The sequence below is a fragment of the Natrix helvetica genome (genome assembly GCF_964273705.1).
Source record: "Natrix helvetica genome assembly, chromosome: 1".
Lineage (NCBI taxonomy): Eukaryota > Metazoa > Chordata > Lepidosauria > Squamata > Natricidae > Natrix > Natrix helvetica.
The window spans coordinates 281,655,745-281,671,176 of NC_138548.1; the positions used below are offsets into that span (position 1 = coordinate 281,655,745).

Consider the following 15,432-nt stretch of genomic DNA (forward strand, 5'->3'; position numbering starts at 1 on the left):
TAGAAGGGTCACCTAATGTCAAACAAATGTTAGCACAATATGTGTCAACCCATTAAATATGGGGGGGGAGAGAGGAAAAAGAAATTTATACTGGATTGGTTGTCACCCAGGTCAACAAGGACTGCATCAGATGTTGTTGTGGCCCATTGGCTGCCAGCAGAGCCAGCTGCAGAGTCAGATGAGGGGGAGATTGAAGGAGACCCTGGGCAACTCCGGAGCCTTTGGAAGACTCTGATCAGGAAACAGCAACAGAGGCAGAACTGGGGTCTTTCCCCAGGTGGAGAGGCAGCTGTATTCGGGGCCTGAGCCGAGTGAGGGGAAGGAACAGATGGGGCCCATCCCAAATGTGCGTGTTTGCAGAGAGGAAAAGAGAGTTGAGCAATAAGCCGGCTCTCAAGGAAAAGAAGACGTGGACACTAGGCAGCCCCTCCCTGGCTGGGAAATATATAGTAGAGATTTGGGAGGGGCAGACAGACAACCATTCACTTTTAGGATACAGCAAGCAATTCAGATTTCTTGCCCAGGTTTGTTGGAACTAATTACATTTTATTTTTGTTTATCCACGTGAATAAAAGGCTGCTCCTACCCTTTGAAAAGGGGTTTGTTTGTACTCGCAAGTAAGAAGCTTATCATTGCTTGCTAAGGCTGGGTCAGAACAGATGTTAGTTCCTGGGTATCTGTCAACAAGGGGCAGCAGAGCTCAGCAGATGTGGCTGGGTAAACAGGGCCTAGCCCTGTAGCATTACTGGAAGAACAACAATCACAGACAAGATAAAAGTATACAGTGCTTGAAAATTGCACCATTATGGCCTCCTATTATAAACTGGAACCAACATATTGTGGTTGTTAAATATACCAACAGGGATATTTAAAGTGAATGTTTGAACATTGGAAAAGAATTCATCCAGACTTAAATATTACTCAACAACAATTAGCAGACCAACAGATATTTATTACCAGAAATAAAATATTCAAGGATGCAGAACTAGAAGAGATTCAGAAAAAATTGTAAAAATTGAAGAGCCAAAAAGGGTGAACAACCAAGGCTCCATGGTTCTTCTAAACAACAACAGAATTGGCAGGCATTTACAATGTGGGGGGAACCTCATTCCAAAGGGCAGGTACTGTTGCAGAGAAGATGTGCTTCCAGAGTCCCAATAGATGAGGTTGAAAGCCATGGTGGCGCAATGGTTAGAGTGCAATACTGCAGGCTATTTCTGCTGACTGCCAGCTGACTGCAATTTGGCAGTTTGAATCTCATAGGCTCAAGGTTGACTCTTCCAAGGTTGGTAAAATGAAGCCCCAGATTGTTGGGGACAATATGCTGACTCTGTAAACCACTTAGAGAGGGCTGTGAAGCACTGTGAAGCAGTATATAAATCTGTGCTATTGCTATTGCTATTTTAAAATTGAAGGAATACAGAACATGCCAACTCTGCAGGATTGAATTAGGTGGGTAGATGTTATGGGAAACAGGTAGTCCCTCAAATAACTGGGTCCTATGCCATGTAGGGCCTTACAGGTAACAATCAACATCTTGAATCTCACCAGGAAGCTAACTGGCACCTGATGCAGCTTGTGAAGCAGAGGTATTACATGGACATGCCCATTACTTCTTCCACCACCAAATTCTGAACCAAGTGGTCTTCAAGAGAAACCCCATGTAGAGGTTGTTACAATAGTCAAGTAGTACAGTACTCAAACCATGAGTTGACTAAGGCATGACTGACTGACAAACCCAGGAAGACACAAAGATCATGTTAAGAAGATTAAATGAGGAAATGCTACCCTATTCCAAGATCAAAGATGTAATATCCTACAATCTGAGTTGCCCAAACATCCACAGCCAAATAGCCTTGGAAGAATTGACTTAAAGATTCAAAAATAACATTGCTTAAAAACTATGCCTATAAAACAGATTTGAGAGACCTTTTCATTGAAATACTTATGTTGTTCACTTCATTCATTTTGTCATGTCAAATAAAATTACATTCTTCAGCGGCAATAAAAATCAACATGTAATTGGAATGTACCATTCACAAAGTTCATCAGAATATTCATAAACATGCATGTATGCACGCATACACACTTCTTAAGAAACAATTTAGGTAATATGATCATATATATTTCATAAATGGACTATTACTGATAAAGAATGCATGTCGAGTGATGTACATGCTTAGTCTCCAATAATATATTATTTCTATAACCTTTAATATGCCCTTATCAGAAGTAGTACCATATTAATAAATTCCCAGTGACATTTTAAGCTCAGACAACAGAATAAATTGTAATAACTGTGAGGCTGATAAACTAAATTTGACAGCATGTAGGCATTCAGCAAGGCAATCTTTTGTTTTGGCTGGATCTCTGATTCAGCTAATGCTGCAGAATAGAGTTCTTTGTGGTTTGATTGCTCATGACCATATTCTAGACCCGGGATGGCGAACCTATGGCACATGTGCCACAGGTGGCACACGGAGTCATTTGTCAGGGCACGCAAGGCGTTGCCTTGTTGGCTGGCCAGCGGGTATGCGTGCGCTGGCCAGCTGAATTCAGCCTTTTTTAAAGCCATTTTTCGCCCTCCCCAGGCTCCAGAGGCTTTAGAGGAGCCTGAGGAGGGTGAAAAGAGCATCCCTCTCCCCCAGAGGCCTCTGGAGGCTTCAGGAGTGACTTCCAGTTTTCTCGGAGGGTCCGTTTAAGCCTTCTGGAGGCTTCAGGGATCTTCAGAAGTCACTCCTGTTTGCTCGTAGGGTTCTTTTTAGTCCTCCGGAGGCTTCAGGGAAGCCTTCTGAAGGTCCCTGAAGCCTCCGGAGGGCTTAAACCGACCTTCCGACCAAACCGGAAGTGACATCATGTCATTTTTTGCCCTTTGGAGGCTTCAGGGAAGCTTCCTGAAGGTCCCTGAAGCCTCCAGAGGGCCTCCCAGAGGGCCTCCGGGAGACTGTTTTCACCCTCCCCAGGCTCCTATAATACCTCTGGAGCCTGGGGAAGGCAAAAAAATCATGGAAAATGGGGGGAGCACCTCTCATTCACGCATGCGCACTGGGGGTTGCACGTTGCATTATGGGTGTGGCACACCCACGCACAACCTCCCTGCGCTCCCCCCTTATGGCATGCGAGCCAAAAAAGGTTCACCATCGCTGTTCTAGACTATTACAAGAATCCTTCTTGGTCTTTGGATGTTTGAGACAATGGTCATTGTGAAATAGAATTTCTAGTACTTATGTTATTGTACCCCAAATGAATACATTTTTATAATTGATTTGCTATCTGTATGAGGGCTACTTATCTTCTTTTTTCAAAGAGAACATCAAGCATATGTCATATCACAATCAAGGACAGCAGCACTTTTTCTCATTCTTCCCTATTTTTGACATAGAAATCTTAAAGAAATCTCTTCTCCTAAGTAAAAAGAAGCAAAAATAGGTCAGCAACAACCGGGATGAGCATTAATGCTATATCTCCTACTGGTTATTCTTCTCCCTCATAATTACAAGGATCAATCTTACTAGTTGTTATATAATTCTTGCTTTCCAAACTACCATTCTATTAATGTAATTCAAGCTATGCAAAATTTCCTGTTCCAATCTTTTTGCTCAATAAAGGAGAATACAGACAAAAGTAGCTCAAGAGAATAATGACAAAGAAGGTACTTGTGCATTATTCACTCCTGTGCAGCTGCATTCTAATGTCTTACCATACATGTATGGTATATTAACTTAATGATACATGCATATCTTTAGACATGATATTTGATAAGGTTTTCTTCAGAATAGAACACTACTGACTAGTGATTTGGTATCCTCTCTGCATAACTGTTGGGTATATTTCATTGCTATCTGCTGGTACTATGCTAAAAATAGGAAAAAAATGTTAAACTTATCTCATAAGTGTTTCAGATGCACATTTCTTCTGTAATGTGACATTATTATTATAATTTGCCACATAATCAACCAGTTTAGATTGGATTTGGCATTTTTAACCACCTATTGAGACCTTCCCAATGACCTTTGGTAGGCAGATGTTCTGGTTTTATGGGGTTAAAGGGGTGGTGGTGGTGGTGGTGGTGGTGGTGGTGGTGGTGGTAATGAATTGTCACACAGTCAACCAGATGTTTGTACTGGATTTAGAATTTTAATCCATATATTAAGTTCTTCCTAATGACCTAATATAGGCAGATGTTGATGCTTGATGGTGTTAAACGTATTATGGCAGGATAGAAAATGCTCCAAGTAAAGCTGCCCTTTGCAAATGACTTAGTGTTCAAGGTTCAAGTGGTGCTCCAGATGTTTTGGCATTGCAACCTAGGCATCTATTACTATTAGCACTATCTTCATTTTGCCACAATTGTTCTACTTCAATTTGCAGGTCTTTGTATTTGGTGATTTTTTTTCTAGTTCTTTCTCTTCTACTCTGTAGCTATTATTAATATCTGTTTACAACAAAGCCACATCTTCCAGTTTTTTAGCTGGTTTTAGCCTTCATATGCATCAAGTTCTTCCCAGCTTAGTTTATTTGCAGATCTAATCAGTGTGGCCTTTGCAATTGACAGGTGGAGATTTTGCCATGCACAGATTTTCTAAGTGCCAATAAACACTGGGACCACCCTGGTTGGTTAATGCCTGGTTGATGTCTTCCCCTTCTACTTGTTCCTGGTATTGCCACATCCATTATCCACACTTTCTTCTTATCAACCACAGTTATTATTATTATTTCCATTATTTAGAAGAAAGTACAAATCTAAAAACATTTTTTTTAATCCCCTATGTAGAAGAATGGTGGCTTGGCACAATCACATCCTACATAATGAACAGCACTTAATAAAGTTGCTGTCATTTCACCCCACAAAAAAAAAAATCAAAGCTTTCCCCTTAATGTCTTCACATAAGTATTGTTTTACTTAAATGGCTATATAATGACAATAATTGATGAAAGACCTGTCAGTGTACTGTTCCTGGTACTGTTTTGTCATTCCACAGGAAGCTCCTTTTAATGAGAGAATCTTCTTTTTGTGCCTCTGTTCTTAAACTTCATAAAAAATATTCTTCTTTATTCACAACAATGGGCCCAACTGTCTATTTGGTAATGATGCCAAACAAATGTTGAATGATAAATGCCCATTTGTAATCAGCACTGAAACATGTTATCCTTTCAGTCAGCAGATTCCTGTTTTCTAAAAATCAATCCAACACATTAAGTATTTCAGCAAAGAGAAGGAGAAAATCCCAAAGACTGAAGCAAGAAACTATTATTATTTTAGAGTTGGGCAATACTTGCCCAAGGGGATCAGTCACAGCTTGCTTGATTATCAATTCCCCAGCCAGTGCCACCACATCTTTCTACATAATTATGGCAATACAGCAAAAATTGTTTCAAGTACTCATATGAGAATAAGCGTTTTGGAGCTGCTTTAATGTGGAGGCCCATCAGTCCTTCATCCTCACAGCCCTTTTCAACAATGTAGCCCTAATCAACAATAAATGTGTCCCTAAAGCATTTACTGTTCAGAATAATAATAATAATAACAATAATAATAATAATAATAATAATAATAATAATAATAATAATAATAATAATAATAATAATAATAATAATAATAATAGAATTTCAATCAAGTGTACAATGTATGAATTACTGGGAAGAAAGGGGCAGTGTAAAATAAACATTATGCTAATATCTATTAGCTTCTATTTAAATAGTCATAATGACACACACACATACACACACACACACACACACACCAAAATAACTTCAGTTAGTAGTAGTAGATATTTGTCTTGTAGGATCATAATATAAATGCTGAAGTGAAATAAAGTAATAAGTGGCACAATTGCAGTATGTTGTTTTTCCATTACCTGTTTTATTGATTTTTTTTCGGAACCAAAAAATGTTATTAGAAATTTTTATTGTAAATATTAGTAAGTTAAAATCTAGAAACCTAGCTCTGACTTAGCCACAAAGCCAGCAGGGTGACCTTGGGCCAGTCCCTCTTTCTCAGCCCTAGAAAGAAGGCAATTACAAACCACTTCTCAAAATGTTACCAAGGAAACAATATTGACTTCCCCAGGCAGTCCCCAGGAATCAGAAGTGATTCAAAGGCTTTTTTTAAAAAAGTATTATATGCAACATGTATCACCACTATATATTATATTCATGCAAAGTGCCTTTGAATGACATTTCACTAATTTTATAAAGTTTGTTTTGTTTTATTTTATTTTATTTAAATTTCATACTTCTTAACCATCCATCTTCCCTCAGAGAGTTATTTTTAATTCCATAAACAATAATTCTTAAAAATACGAAAGCTAATATTCTCAAAGAAAGATTCCTTGACAAGTGTTGAATGGTTAAATGACAGAGTATTCAACAATCTGCCTTTATGCACTTTGATTACCACTTTGACAAGAATAATGTGACTGAATCTGCCTTTCTGATTTTGCTTTCAAGGTAGCAGTATGCTGTAATTCCACATATTGTATTATTCTCTTTCTCTGTATTTCACTGGGGTTTTAGTTTCATGGATACATGAAATAATTCAATCACAGAAATCTGAATATGAGGACTCAGCATAATAATGCTTATTCGTCTGTATTATTATACTACCACCACCTGTTCTTCCTTCTTCTAAATTTTGTATCTATGAAAACAGCAACAAAATAAAAATATAAAGAGGGAACTTTTCAACAAAAGCCTAGGTTTGCTTCTGTAGAGAGTAATGGGTGAGATTTTTGGAAATACATGAAAAATGTATGATTCTATGATGCTGTTTTTTCACAATTCCCACCATTCTTGGCTATTTGTCATACTGACTGGGGTGGATTTCACATAGAAAGCATCTAGAGCAGGGGTGTCCAAACTTGGGAACTTTAAGACTTGTGGACTTCAACTCCCAGAATTCCCCAGGCTGGCTGGGGAATTCTGGGAGTTGAAGTCCATAAGTCTTAAAGTTCCCAAGTTTGGACACCCCTGATCTAGAGAGAAATGGGCTTTCCATCTCATGCAAAGTCATTCCCTTTGAAGCACTGCTAATATAGCTTCATTTCTCCAAATAGAAGAAACAGCTCTTCTAGATTTATTAAAGAAATATTATTTGGAGAATGAGCACATACAAGTAGTCCTTGAGTTGAAACTGTTTGCTTAGTGACTGTTCAAAGTTACAAAAGCACTGGGAAAAAAGTGATTTGTGACCATTATTTTACACTTGTGGCCATTGCAGCAACCCAATGGGCATGTGATCAAAATTCAGAAACTTGGCAACTGATTCATATTTATAATGGTTGCAGTGTCCCAGGATCATGTTTTGCAACCTTCTACAAGCTTCCTTTTGAAACCTTATGACAAGCAAAGTCCATGGGGAAGCTAGATTACTTAACAGCCGTGTTGCTGTTGTGATGCTATTATGATGCTGACCAAGTGCCTGGAGTATAGGAGGGAACTAACTTTGACTCAGCACTATGGGGGTTTTAATGCCTGGTGGTGGGGACATGTCATTTTGAACTGTGGCTGGGGTTTCATGTCCCCAGGCACACAATGTGCAGGTTCTCCTGGACTTGCAGGTACTGTTTGATGAGAAGGTTGCAGCTCTGACTACGGGAACCATTGTACAAAATTATCTTGTTCAGCAATTGTATCCTTCCTGGACTGAAAGGCCTTTCTCATTTTGTTCACTTCCCATTACAACATGGGCCTGCCTTGAAAACCATCTAAAATTACAACTGATCCAGAGGGAAGCAATGTAAATCCCTAGATTTCTACCCACATCATACCCCTGTTAAATGAACTGCACTAGCTCCAGAGATAATTTAAGGTGCAGGTTATTACCTTTAAAAGACTTACATGGTGTGGGACTGGGTTTCCTGAAGACCACTTTTTCCCTGGGTTACCTAAACATTCCACAGAGGACATCTGCTATCTTGTGGGTCCTTAGAAATACACCTTTTCTATTGCAAGCCCCACCCTATGGAATACCCTTCCTCTGAGATGTGACAGACCCCAACCCTTCTATCCTTCCAGAGCACACTTAAAACTTGACTCTTCCTCCAGGTGTTGAGGTAGGGCAAAGTCAATGTGGGATGAGAATGTGGCTTGTATCAAGGAAGGCTGATTGTCGCATCAGATTTTCTCTTTTTAGTTTTATCAGAGTTGGATTTTACATTTTATTGGTTATAAGCCACCCATAATTTTTTCAAGATAAGTGCCTATGCAAATGTTTTAACATAAGTAAATTGAATAAATAAGTTTTAGGAGTTGCTGACAGGTGCTATATGAGCATCCATCTACCCTCCAAATCACCTTTCCCCTTCCAATCTGTATCACAGTACAATCCATCTGTCTTTAACATAATTTGGGCATAGCTGTTTTACAAACAGCAGGAAACATAATTAAAACAAAGGAGGTTATACAGAAACGTGTAATGTATCATACAAAATGTAGAGAGATGCTAGATATTTAGTACATATTTTGTGTCAAATTGGGTTTAAAATATTTTAGTAATACTTAACCTTGAAGGGAATGCCAATCATATAAGAATTCATAAAAAATGAATTCCTCAACCATCTCTACAAACCTCATTGGCATGTGCATTAACCTTGTGAATTTCCTCAGTTCTACTTGTTCTTATCAGTGTATTGAATTTTGATGGCATCCATTTATATGCACTCTTAGGGCAGCAAAATATTCTATACTGTGAAAAATGTAAGTGTTGGAAAGAGGCAGACAGGGATATGTGTTGATGCCAGTATAATAAATAAACCAAGTAATAGTCAATTTATTTGGACACAACATTTTTCCCCATGTAGATTGTTTTTAACATGGTTCATGCAATTTAAATGTAACAAATATGGATTTAGCAATCTACCTTCGTTTCGCTATTATTATATAAAGCATACCAACATTCAAATAAGAGTATGATTAGTTAATGTCAGTTAACAAATATTCAGCAACATGGTATTAACTGTAATATCAATCATGAAACAGAAAGCATAATCAATTAACAGAATTGAATCTGGGATCCGTGTCCATACTCTCACCCTCCCTTGAAAAGAACTGCAAAAACTTTTAGAGCACTCACTTTCAGGCAATAGAAGCAGATCTTCCTTTTTGCCCAAGTCCTAAGTCATAAAGTAGGCTTGTTCTCAAGCCAGCTCATAAACCTGATGCCCATAGGCAATGAAGCATCAGGAAAGGGGGGGGGGGGAATAGGAAGGGCCATTCCTAGCCAGAGCCAGAGTTGGGGGTGGGGGTGGGGGGGATAGAGGCAAAAAATCTAATGGGATTCGTACAGCACCTAGCCATGGCTTGTATTAATTCAGGTTGTCAAAGCAAGAAATGAAAAGGCATGTAATTGCTGGATTCAAAGGTAACACAGTTTGCAGATCTCAGCGGTTAGGCTCACATCATATGTGAAGCCAAAATCCCCCCCAAAAAAATAAAAAGTCCCCTAAAATGGTGATACGTGAACCCAACCACAGATTTATCTTCCCTTGTGCTTTTCAAAGGCAGCTACCTTCGTAACAATTTCGGGGCTGAGAATGCGTCAAGGTGGGAAGAAGCTGCCAAACAAGCAAAGGCCATCCCACCTACTGATAGTTTTAAATTTAGAGGGTGTCAGTTCCCTTCTTTACAAATTTGAAGCATGTCAGTCCCCTGTCTATTTATTTTGTCAGGCTCAAGACTTTCAGTTCACACACAAGTGCCTGCAGTGCTATTCTCTCTTTTTAAAAACATGATAGGGATTAAAAGAAAAGAGGGCCCTGGGCATTCCAGGAGATATTAAATGTATTGCATTCTTTTGTTTTGTTCCAGAAGCCTGACCGGTGTGTAAGAAATAAGCAACAGCTCACACTAACAATTTCCCTTGTTAACTCTTATGCAGTCAAGTGGAGCTTCCACCTGTGGTTGCATTTAATGAACCAAGCAATTTTCAATTCCGTGGAAATCCTTTAATCAGCAGCATTTGTTTAAAATACACCCAGAATGCACTGGAGGCTTTGCTGTTTAAGGACAAAAGACAAAGAATTTTTCAGGCAAAATATTGAAATGTCATAAACCAAAATACCGCAAGACAGCCAAAGCTTTTAGTATTTCTGCTAGGAAAATATTGACAACTTTAAAGCAATAGCTTTTTTACAGAGAAGCAGAGAAATGAGGAAGCTCTCCCAATGCCTTAGCCTTAGTAGTTTCTTGATTATTTCCCTTTTCTGTGCCATGCTATATGAAGAATTACAAAGCCATGTTATCTTTATTCCTGTCGCATCATGGGTAGTCCAGCCTGTATCTCTTATGATACTGTGACCTGAAATATTACAACTTTCCAATAACAATAACAATAATAATAACAACAATAATAATAACAACAATGATAATAATAATAATGGTGATAATGATCATGATAATGATTATAATGATGATAATGATGATAATGATGATAATGATGATAATGATAATAATGATAATGATAATAATAATAATAATAATAATAATAATAATAATAATAATAATAATATCATATAATCATGCCTGACATTACATACAGTGAAATCTTAACTCATTAGTATGATCATTCTAGCATTGATTGGCTTTCTAGTTGAAATTCATATTACATATGTAGTAATATGAATTTTTAATTTTGCATTCCTCTCCTTCCAGATTTTTGTTTGGCCTTGTGCTTTAGTGTAATCTTTAATGACTTTTCAAAGAACTTAGAATAAATCTCAAAGGCCCAGAATTCTTTGAGTGGATTTTAAAAATCATAAAATATAAACACTAGTTCTTAAATCTAGCATATTATTAATGTCATTGCCCAACTCTTCATGCAACTATAACTTCATGGCTGATGTAAAACTTAATAGAGATATACTAAAAGTTGTTAACAGGTAACAATGTTTATTGGAAAACAAATATATTACTTCCTTAAGTGAAAAGTTATCATCAGAAGAGGTAAAAAAAAAAGTCAGAATGGCAGCTCCAATTGAATGATCAAAATCTTGACTCTCTTTTGTACGCATTGTATATGCCTATGTGATACATGTAAAAAGGGACAATTTCATGGTTGGACTATCAACTTAAGTCTTTTTAAACATATGTAGATATACTGCCCTGCTTCAGACTATTTTATTGCATTTCATTCTGCACAACTAGGACCTAAGAAGTTTGATGCACAAACTTTGAAATAATCTTAATTTTAAAAAATACTTGTTTCCCAGCAGTGGACAAAAATATGTTATCACACGCTGATACTGGTACAAAGGTAGCTTAAATATACATTATTCATTTGTGCATTTATATGGCCAGCCATCGCAAATTGTGTGGGAGACAAACATTCCTGCATAATTTCTACAAAATAATATAGCAATTTACCAATGTATAAGTAAGTGAATGCAATGAAAAAGAATATGAAATGTACACATATTATTACAAATATTTTACCTTTTTTTGCTGGGCACTAGGATGTCTAGAATTTGGAAATGTTTCTTTCAAATATGTGTTTCATATGTGTGATTGCTCCACTTCCAAGACAAGTTTAGGATTTATTTTGTAATGTACAAAGTGGTCTTTGTAGTATACAGACAAATGCTTCACAATTAACTTATTCATATAAAGCATTTAAATGATTCTAAAAAGCACATAAAAATGGTCTAATGGGGTTTATTCTGGTTTTCAGAAATGTATGGTAATCAATGTATGCAGGATTGTCTAATGGTAACAAGACTCCTGAGTTAAGTAAAATGCTGGTCCTTAACTGTACCAGCACACTACTTCTTAAGGGTTGTGTTAGACTCTCAGGATATAATCTCCCATGTCTAAAATTAATTGTGTATCTCATTAAGACAATAATTTTCTTGAGAAAAGCTCTTGATCTTCTTGAAGGCATAATAAAAACAAGATTACAAATGGACTATTTATTAACAAGTTACCATTTAGGCTTCATAACAATATAGTTAATTATTAAGAAACCACTTCATAATGGCAGCTGGCACAGGAGAGGAATATAAATAAAATTATAATGTCATACCACAGTTTCACAAGAAACAAATTAAGACAAGTGAAACTAAATAAATCCAGGAAAAATAAACCTCAGCGTGTATTCATGCAAAGTTTTTAATCTATTAATAGCTTTGAAACCATTTTTTTATTTCAAGTACTGTAATTCAAAATGTTCATAATTCTGACAAATGAATCACTCAGGGTTCTAGACAAGTTGCTCTAGGAAGCCTCTTTCCAGTTGTTGATCCTTTGTGACTCCCTGATTTTCAGACCAGCTAAAGATAATGAAACTAGTGAAAAGATAGCTAAAGCTACTTTGCCCTCCTCCTAACCCCTCCCCCCAGAATTGATGGTGATCAAATAATGGTACATGCCCACATTTGGGTCTATATAGTAACAATTGAGAGACGGAAACATCTGTATTTCTCCATTTTATTGTGAATGATTTTTCATCCCTTTAGAGAAGGTTGTGGAAGATAAGATCACTTTATAAATGGGATCTATAAAGCAAGGTGGGATTCCTTTGAGAATGTGGAGCCTGAGATAGGGCTTTGAATAGCTCAGCCACCTGGGGGATGCACCCCTGTGGCATTAAAGTCTGAGAGAGTATGAGATGCCAGCTTTAAAAGGAGGAGTGTATCTCTAGATCCAACCATATTTGACAATTCCCACCTAAGTTCCAAAGAGAAGATTGATGAGAGTATGGTTGAGGATCAGCTACTAGTCTCCAAGAGGTTCTAGATTTATCTAGATCCCTTTCATTCAGGATTCAGGCCTGAATGGGAATAGAAACAGCATTAGATTAGTAGATTAGTTTCATCAGGACTGATAGGGAATGTCCATACTTTCTAGCTTTATTAGACCTCTCAGTAGGCTTGGTACCTTGACTATGTATATATGTGTGTGTGTGTGTGGTGTGTGTGTGTGTGTGTGTGTGTGTGTGTGTGTAGCAGTATACTCCCTCCCATATTTGGGCATACCAGGTACTTTGACATAACACAGACACCCAGACACAGACAGACAGACAGACAGACAAACGCACACACACACACACACACACACACACACATATATATGGTGTGTGTGTGTGTGTGTGTGTGTGTGTGTATTTACTGGATTACACATGCAAATTCTGTTAATAAGCTTAGAATATCTCATAACGTTTTCCTAAGCAGAACTCTCCTAACTGTGCTATCCTATACAGAGAAGTATATTTAATGGGGTTCCTTTCTCAGGAAGTAGATTTTCAAGTATACCTTAACAAATGGCAAATGTTGCAACTAAGCAAATGGATATGTTTTTTTTTTAATATATGTGAGGAGTATGCAATCATTCCAAGAGGTGATGTCTTGGTGATTCATTGCAAATGCATTGGAACTTTTTCCTGATATCCTCAATATGCCTATAGACATATAGGAGATACTTTCACAAAATTGCATAGAGCAGGGCTGTCAGTCACTGGGCCAGATGAGTAACATGCTGGCCATGCACATGCCCACTTTAGCGAAGGAGGGAAAAATGACAATACGTTATATGACAATGCCGTGAAGATGCAAGTTAGTCACCCCCTGGTATACAGCAATAACACTTCAACTCCCAGAATTCCTCCTCCAGTCTTGTTGGGTCAGGAACTCTGGCATTGAAGTGTGCAAGTCTTAAAGCTGTCAAGTTACAAGACCATTGCACCCCTAACCCTTTAGAAAAAACCCCCAGGGCTGTTCAAATCTGACAGCTTTAAGACTTGTGGACTTCAACTCCCAGAATTCTTCATCTCTCTCTTCATCTTGATGATGTGCGGATGGGTGGGGGGGAGGGAGCTGGAACCGGTTCTAAACGGCACTGTAGATTTGTGGAACTACTTCTATAGAAGAGGTTAGAACTGGCAGGAACCCACCCCTAGTCAGCATATTGCCCCCAACAATCTGGGTCCTCATTTGTACCAACCTTGGAAGGATGGAAGACTGAGTCAACCTTGAGCTGGCCAGAATCAAATTGGATACAGAATCAAATCAATACTGCATGTAATCATCGTCATGGTGCCAAACAATTTGGCTCACGTCCCAAACAGTTTATGCAGACATATCTTTTTCATATCATGGAAGTCAAAGTTACTTAAAAAACATTTCTGGGAAGTTTGCTACTCAGCAGATGATTACACCTAAACCAGCTATGTGACAGCTTTATATATTTACAGACCGTGAGGATGAAGTATTAATAATCATTAATTAGTCACCTCAGACTGGCAGCATGAATTGCTTTACTCTGTGAATAGAGAGTGCTTGAGCTGTCAAGGAGGTATGGGTGACAACACCAAAACTCACAACAAAAAGCAGCAGGGAAGAAATAAATTGTATGCTGTTGCCTGACAGCAGTAATTATTATGCAAAAGCCATATGGGCACCTAAGGCCCTCCTATATCTTCTTCTGATATAACTTACTTAACGCTATACTTTCAAGCGCTATGTATTTTCAGCTCCGTGTATATATGAAACATGTATAAATTACTTTATGGAACATTGATTAATGGATTCATGTACTAAATTTTGTGGGATTTGCAGGATTCAAGACTAAACTAGGAACAGTTCAGCCGGATTGTCTGAGGAAAGTAATTGGGGTTTTTCAAATGCAGCTTTATTACAGTACTGTATGTAGTTTCTTTGCTTCCATTATGGAATTTTATGCGTAATTCAGATGCTACATTTTCATGTAATCTTAATATGTTTTCCCATAATTTTTCCATATTTCCTCTTTGATTAAGAAAGTATGAAAGGAATGGATGCAACATTCAGATTTTAAGCCCTTTAAAGTTGATCTTTTTTTTTTCTTTTTCACAATAACAAAGCAAGTCAGGATCAGCTGTAATGAAACGTGGATAAATCAGGTGAACCTAAAATGTGATTGGCTATCTGCTCTACTCATGTAATTTCTGTCACCACTAAACAGAACAACAATCCATCAATCCGTTTCAGTTTCCAGGCAGCTTCCCATAAATATGGGAAGCTGCACTTCAGTCCTGGCTGTTTGAAACCATTAGCCTTTGACTCTCTCAGATTATTTTTCTAGCAGATAATACTCAACATGCTGTGAGAACTGAATTATTATGAATGCAGCTAAATCATAACCAATTTAAATTTATTGCATTTTTAATGTCATGTTTTTGTGATGTTTTGCAAAGTCCTATTGCTTCTTCAACTCTTTTCTCTCTGAATAAATTATTTAACTCAATTTGATTTTTTTTTTAAAAAACCTCTATTTTTTCCCCATACGCCTGGAGAAGAGAAGATATCTGCATCATGATAGCCTTTACACTTTATATAACTAGAAGGTATAACTAGAAATGCTGCCTCATTTATCTTAAACATTTGAGTTTGTAAATAAAAATAAGCAAATTGCAATTTTTTTTAAAAAAAAATAACCTCTATTTTTTCCCCATATGCCTGGAGA

The 15,432-nt window shown here is 37.5% G+C and overlaps 1 protein-coding gene across 2 annotated transcripts in view; it reads left to right on the top strand.

The window, feature by feature from the left end:
* SPOCK1 (SPARC (osteonectin), cwcv and kazal like domains proteoglycan 1) overlaps nucleotides 1-15,432 on the top strand; it is a 499,041-nt gene that overhangs the window by 385,026 nt on the left and 98,583 nt on the right. The window lies entirely within an intron of this gene.